This window comes from Gallinula chloropus, assembly GCF_964237585.1.
Source record: "Gallinula chloropus genome assembly, chromosome: 17".
Taxonomy (NCBI): domain Eukaryota; kingdom Metazoa; phylum Chordata; class Aves; order Gruiformes; family Rallidae; genus Gallinula; species Gallinula chloropus.
The window spans coordinates 10086520-10092494 of NC_140102.1; the positions used below are offsets into that span (position 1 = coordinate 10086520).

Consider the following 5975-nt stretch of genomic DNA (forward strand, 5'->3'; position numbering starts at 1 on the left):
ATATTTATAACCATAAATAAGGTCACCCCTCTCTCTCCTCTTCTCCAAGATAAAGATGCCCAGCTCCCTCAGCCTCTCCTCATAAGGAAGTTGTTCCACTCCCTTCATCACCTTGGTGGCCCTGTCCTGGGCCCTTTCAAGGAGTTCCTTGTTGAGCTGAGAGGCCCAGAACTGGACACAATATTCCAGGTGCAGTCTCACTGGGGCAGAGCAGAGGGGGAGAATGACCTCTCTTGACCTACAAACCACCCCCCTTCTCATACACCCCAGGAAGCCATCGGCCTCCTTAGCCACAAGGGCACATTGCTGTCTTATCGTCATCCTGCTGTCCCCCAGGACCCCCACATCCCTCTCACCTATGCTGCTCTCCAACAGGCCAGTCCCGAACCTCTACTGGTACCTGGAGTTTTTCTTGCCCAGATGCCAGACCCTACCCTTGCCCTTGTTACATCTCCTTACACTTCTCCCTGCACAGCTCTCCAGCCTGTCTCAGTCTGGCTGAAGGGCAGCACAGCCCTCTGGGGTGTCAGACACCCCTCCCAGAGCTGTGTTGTCACCAAGTTTGCTGGCTGTACACTCCATTCCCACACCCAGGCCATCAATAAATATATTGAATAGTACCAGTGCCAGCGCTGACCCCTGAGAGACCCCACCAGACACAGGCCTCCAGCCAGACTCTGTCCCGGTGATCAAAACTCGCTGGCTTCTTCCCTTCAACCAGCTCTCAATCCACCTCACTGCTCGACCGTCCAGACCACACTTCCTCAGTTTAGCCACGAGGATGCTGCGGGAGACGGTGTCAAACGCTTTACTGAGGTCAGGGTAGACCACATCTACTGCCCTACCATCATCTATCCACCTGGTTATATCCTCATAAAAGGATATTTCTGCCCACCAGAGGCACCCAGGGCAGCCCAGGCCGCCTGCTCCCCGGGCACTTGGCTGAGAGAGCCAGGTCCTGCTTCCCGATGGGGCGGCACTGCCGGGATTTCTCAGGAGCTGCAGGACTGTGACCCACAGTAATAGACGGCCTCATCCTTGGCTTGGACCCTAGTGATGGTTAACGTGGCTGTGGAGCCGGACTTGGACCCAGAGAATCGCGAAAGGATGCCCGAGGGTCTCTGGTTGTTGCTATGGATCACAGTGACAGGGCCAGTGCCAGGGACCTTCTGCTGGAACCAGCCAGCATTTCTGCTGCTGCTAAACCCAGAGCAGGTGATCTGGACGGTTTCTCCTGGGTTTTTGGACACTGAGAACGGCTGAGTCAGCGCTGCCTGAACCAGGGAACCTGGAGAGGGAGAGGAGAGAGGGGAGAAGACAGGGGTCAGCCAGTGCCCCACACATACAGCCCAACCAGGGCGATGGTGGGACAGCAGAGCAGTTGGGAAGACCAGATCCTGCTCCAAACCAGGGTGTCACAACTTGACCTCTGTCCAGCCATGCACACCTCCTGGACAGGGAGATGCCTCCAGCAGCAACAGCATCTTCTGGCAACTCCAGGGTAAGGCAGAAGAGTGGTGTGGAGCGTGCGCCAGTGATGAGGGGGATCCTGGTACAGCGGGGGCAGGGGCAGCCATCGCCTTCCCAAGTGAGAGGGGACTGGCAGAGACCTGTGGCTCTAGAGGAGGGCAAAGCCAGACCACAAGGCACAGCCACTTGCAGCACAGGGCAGCAAGGGCAGGGCCATGGCAGGGATGTGCCCCACCAGCAAATGCGGACAGCAGAGACAATGAATGGGTCCCACGCTGGTGAGAAGTTTTTGTATCACTTCCCCATTGGTCTGTGTCACCATCATAGCTGCTGTCGTAGCTACCACAGTAATAGACGGCCTCGTCCTCGGCTTGGACCCCAGTGATGGTTAACGTGCCCGTGGTGCCGGACTTGGAGCCAGAGAATCGCGAAGGGATGCCCGAGGGTCTCTTGTCGTTAGCATAGATCACAGTGACAGGGCCAGTGCCAGGGACCTTCTGCTGGTACCAGCCAACATTGCTGCTGCTGCTGCTGTCAAGCCCAGAGCAGGTGATCTGGACGGTTTCTCCTGGGTTTTTGGACACTGAGAACGGCTGAGTCAGCGCTGCCTGGACCAGGGAACCTGCAGAGGGAGAGAAGAGAGGGGAGAAGACGGGGGTCAGCCAGTGCCCCATGGCACAGCCCTCCCCGGGCAGTGGGATAGGGTCCCTGTGCCCAGAGGGCCCAGCCATGCGCAGCGAGTCTGGCCAGGGCACCTGAGCCGTGGACGAGCACCACAAGGAGGAGAGGGGCCCAGGCCATGGCGCGATCCCAACAGTTCTGTGACCCCACGCCAATGGAGCTGTGCTCAGCACCCTGCCTCTTTCTTAAGCTCCAGCCCACCTAGGCATGGCCCCTCAACAGAAACATGTCCCCCAACACCCACGAGCAGCTCCTGCCCCAGAGCTCCATCACCCTCCTAGGGAAAAAGTTTCTCCTTACATCTCTGCCCACCAGAGGCACCCAGGGCAGCCCAGGCCGCCTGCTCCCCGGGCACTTGGCTGAGAGAGCCAGGTCCTGCTTCCCGATGGGGCGGCACTGCTGGGATTTCTCAGGAGCTGCAGGACTGTGACCCAAAGTAATAGACGGCCTTATGCTTGGATTGGACCCCAGCAATGGTTAAGGTGCCCATGGAGCTGGACAAGGAGCCCAAGAATTATGAAGGGATGCCCGAGGGTCTCTGGTTGTTGCTATGGATCATAGTGACAGGGGCAGTGCCAGGGACCTTCTGCTGGAACCAGCCATAGTAGTTGTGAATCCTGGAGCAGGAGGTCCAGACAGAAGGACAAGAAAATCCTGCAAAGGTAGAGCCAGAAGAGGTACAAGTGCAAAAGGCTCCAACTGTCTACCCTCTGCAGCTCTTCCCCAAGCAGAAGAGGCATAGGAATGAATAGGGGGGGAAAAAGTAACCTCAGTATCTCCTTGACCTTCACCAAAGCTGCTGCTCTCCCAGCTACCACAGTAATAGACGGCTTCATCCTCGGCTTGGACCCCAGTGATGGTTAACGTGCCCGTAGAGCCAGACCTGGAGCCAGAGAATCGTGAAGGGATGCCCCAGTGTCTCTTGTCATTCCAGTAGATCACAGTGACAGGGGCAGTGACAGGGACCTTCTGCTGGAACCAGCCATAGCTGTAGCTGCTGCCGGAGCAGGTGATCTGGACGGTTTCTCCCGGGTTTTTGGACACTGAGAATGGCTGAGTCAGTGCTGCCTGGACCAGGAAACCTGCAGAGGGAGAGGAGAGAGGGGAGAAGATGGGGGTCAGCCAGTGCCCCACACGCACAGCCCTCCCTGGGCTGAAGTTGGAGACAGGCCCCTGTTCCATAAGGTCCTGATGCCAAATAGGGACGCAGAACAACACACACGGAGCCCAAGGTCAGAGCCCTGGGCACTGTGAGAAGAGCTGTCAGAAGCAAGGACAAGGATTGCCAGAGCTGGAGAAGGACCCTGGTCTGGGTGTGGGCACACTATGGGGGAGCAGAACCCTGTCCATGCCAAAGCATCCCATCAGAGAACAACTGAGGCTGTAGGAGCATGGGGTAGGGACATGGAAGTGCCCTGCATTCCAAAGGGACAGACACAAAGTGTCTCCATGCCCAGAGTCACCTTGAGCATGGCATGTCTGCTGCAGTTTTGCATACCTGGGTTCTGGAGAAGGGAGCTGCATGGGTGGCTTCTGCAAGCAGCCAGAAGCTCTCTGCAGGCTCCACAGAGCAAACACCAGCTGGCTAAAGGCCAGTGGTGTTGCAGGAGGTGCCCCAGGTGCCAGAGAGGAAGATGTCCCTGCAGTCCCTGGAGAAACACATGGTGGAGCAGGTGTTCCCCATGCAGCCCATGGAACGGCCAAGACCCCACCTGCAGCCCTTGCAGAGGCCTCACACTATAGCAGGGGGAGACAGACAGGAGATGCTGTGACCTGCATTGGCGGAAGCCCTTGCCAGCACTTCCAGCCCATGGAGAGAGATAGAGATACAAAGATGAGCGAGAGGGTGAAAGATCCACACTGGAGCAGGTTTGCTGGGGGGTTGGGGCCTTGTGACCTCGTGGAGATCAGGCTGGAGCAGTCTGGGCCTGAGAGACTGAGAGACATCCTGTGATTTGTCACTGCACCCATAGCAGTGACCCAGACTGGGGCAGCTGGGGAAGAGCTGAAGCCCTGTGGGAAAGGACTCACGTTGGAGAAGTTCATGGAGGACTGTCTGCTGTGGGTGGGACCCCACGGTGCAGCAGGGGAAGGGGGTGAGGAATGCTGCCGCCTGCCTAAGAAGGGAAACAGCTTGTTTGGAACTGACCAAAACCCCCATTCCTCCAGTCCCTGCCCCTCCCAATGCCACAGTGGAGGCGGGGGGAAGAAGGAGTGAAATCCTGACTGAAGTGAAGTCTGCTAAGAAGGGAGGGCTGGGGGGAGGTGCTTTGAGATCTGGTCACACTTCTCATCACCCGACTCTGGTGTCACTGGGGTGCAGGGCAGTGCAATGAATTAGAGAGTTTTCTTCCTTTATTCTGCGCTGAGTCTGTTCTGCCCATGACACTGATTGCAGAATGATTTCTCCCTGGCCTTATCTCAACTCCTGAGCCACTGAATAGATATTTTCTCCCTTGTCCAGCTGAAGAGGGGAGTGACAGAGTGATTGTGGTGGGTGTCTGGTGTCCAGCAAGGAATAAACCACCACAATGTCAGGAGAACATCTGCAGTCACCTACATGGGTGTGGACAGGAAGCTGCTCCAGCACAGCAGCCCTGCTCAGCCATGAGGGACAAAGTCAGAAGTCCTCCACTTCTAACCCCTCTGGAGATACAGGATGATCTGGAAGGGAGCACAGTGACACCATTACTACTGCTGTCCCTGCCACCACAGTAATAGACGGCCTCGTCCTCGGCTTGGACCCCAGTGATGGTTAACGTGCCCGTGGAGCCAGACATGGAGCCAGAGAATCGCGAAGGGATGCCCGAGGGTCTGCTGGTGCTACCATAGATCACAGTGACAGGGCCAGTGCCAGGGACCTTCTGCTGGTACCAGCCAACACTGTTACTGCTGCCAAGCCCAGAGCAGGTGATCTGGACGGTTTCTCCTGGGTTTTTGGACACTGAGAACGGCTGAGTCAGTGCCGCCTGGACCAGAGAACCTGGAGAGGGAGAGGAGAGAGGGGAAAAGATGGGGGTCAGCCAGTGTCCCATGCACACAGCCCTCCCCAGGAAGTAGGACAGGGCCCCTGTGCCCAGAGGCCCCAGCTAGGTGCAGTGAGTCTGGCCAGGGCACCTGTGTGGACAAGGGGAGAAGGGCCTAGGCCATGGTGTGACCCCAACAGCTCTGTGACCCCACAGTGTACAGCTGTGCCCTGGACCCCAACTCCTTCTTAAGCACCCGCCTGCCCAGGCATGGCCCCTCCATGGAAGTGTGCCCCATGGTGTGCACTGGCAGCTCGGGTCATCACAGTATTTCTATACTTGTGAGGGCGTTCAGCAACTGGAACGGGCTTCCTAGAGGGGTGCTCAGTGCCCCAAGCCTGTCAGTGTTGGTAACAGGCTTTCACTTTTGGTCCGTCCTAAAGCGGTCACATGGCTGGAAGAGATAATCATTGTTGGTCTCTTCCAGCTGAAACATCCCACCACATCCCATCCTGTACTGTTTCCTCCCAAATGAGAGGGGACTGGCACAGACGTGGGGCTTTAAGAGATTGGCAAAGCTGGGACACCAGGCACAGCCACCTGTAGCACAACGCAGGGACATGGCAGGGACCTGCTCCACCATCAAACAGGGACAGCAGAGGCTCCAAACTTCCCCATTGCACTGTGTCACTATCATAGCTGCCGTCATAGCCACCACAGTAATAGACGGCCTCATCCTCAGCTTGGACCCCAGTGATGGTTAACGTGCCCGTGGAGCCGGACTTGGAGCCAGAGAATCGCGAAGGGATGCCCGAGGGTCTCTTGTCATTATAATAGATCACAGTGACAGGGGCAGTG

The 5975-nt window shown here is 57.2% G+C and overlaps 1 gene segment (V, D, J or C); it reads right to left on the reverse strand.

The window, feature by feature from the left end:
• Positions 1 to 992: 992 nt before the first annotated feature.
• On the reverse strand, positions 993 to 1987 carry LOC311198159 (Ig lambda chain V-1 region-like). The segment is given in 3 exons: positions 1978 to 1987; positions 1790 to 1840; positions 993 to 1288 (listed from the first exon to the last, which is right to left on the reverse strand).
• Positions 1988 to 5975: the final 3988 nt, after the last annotated feature.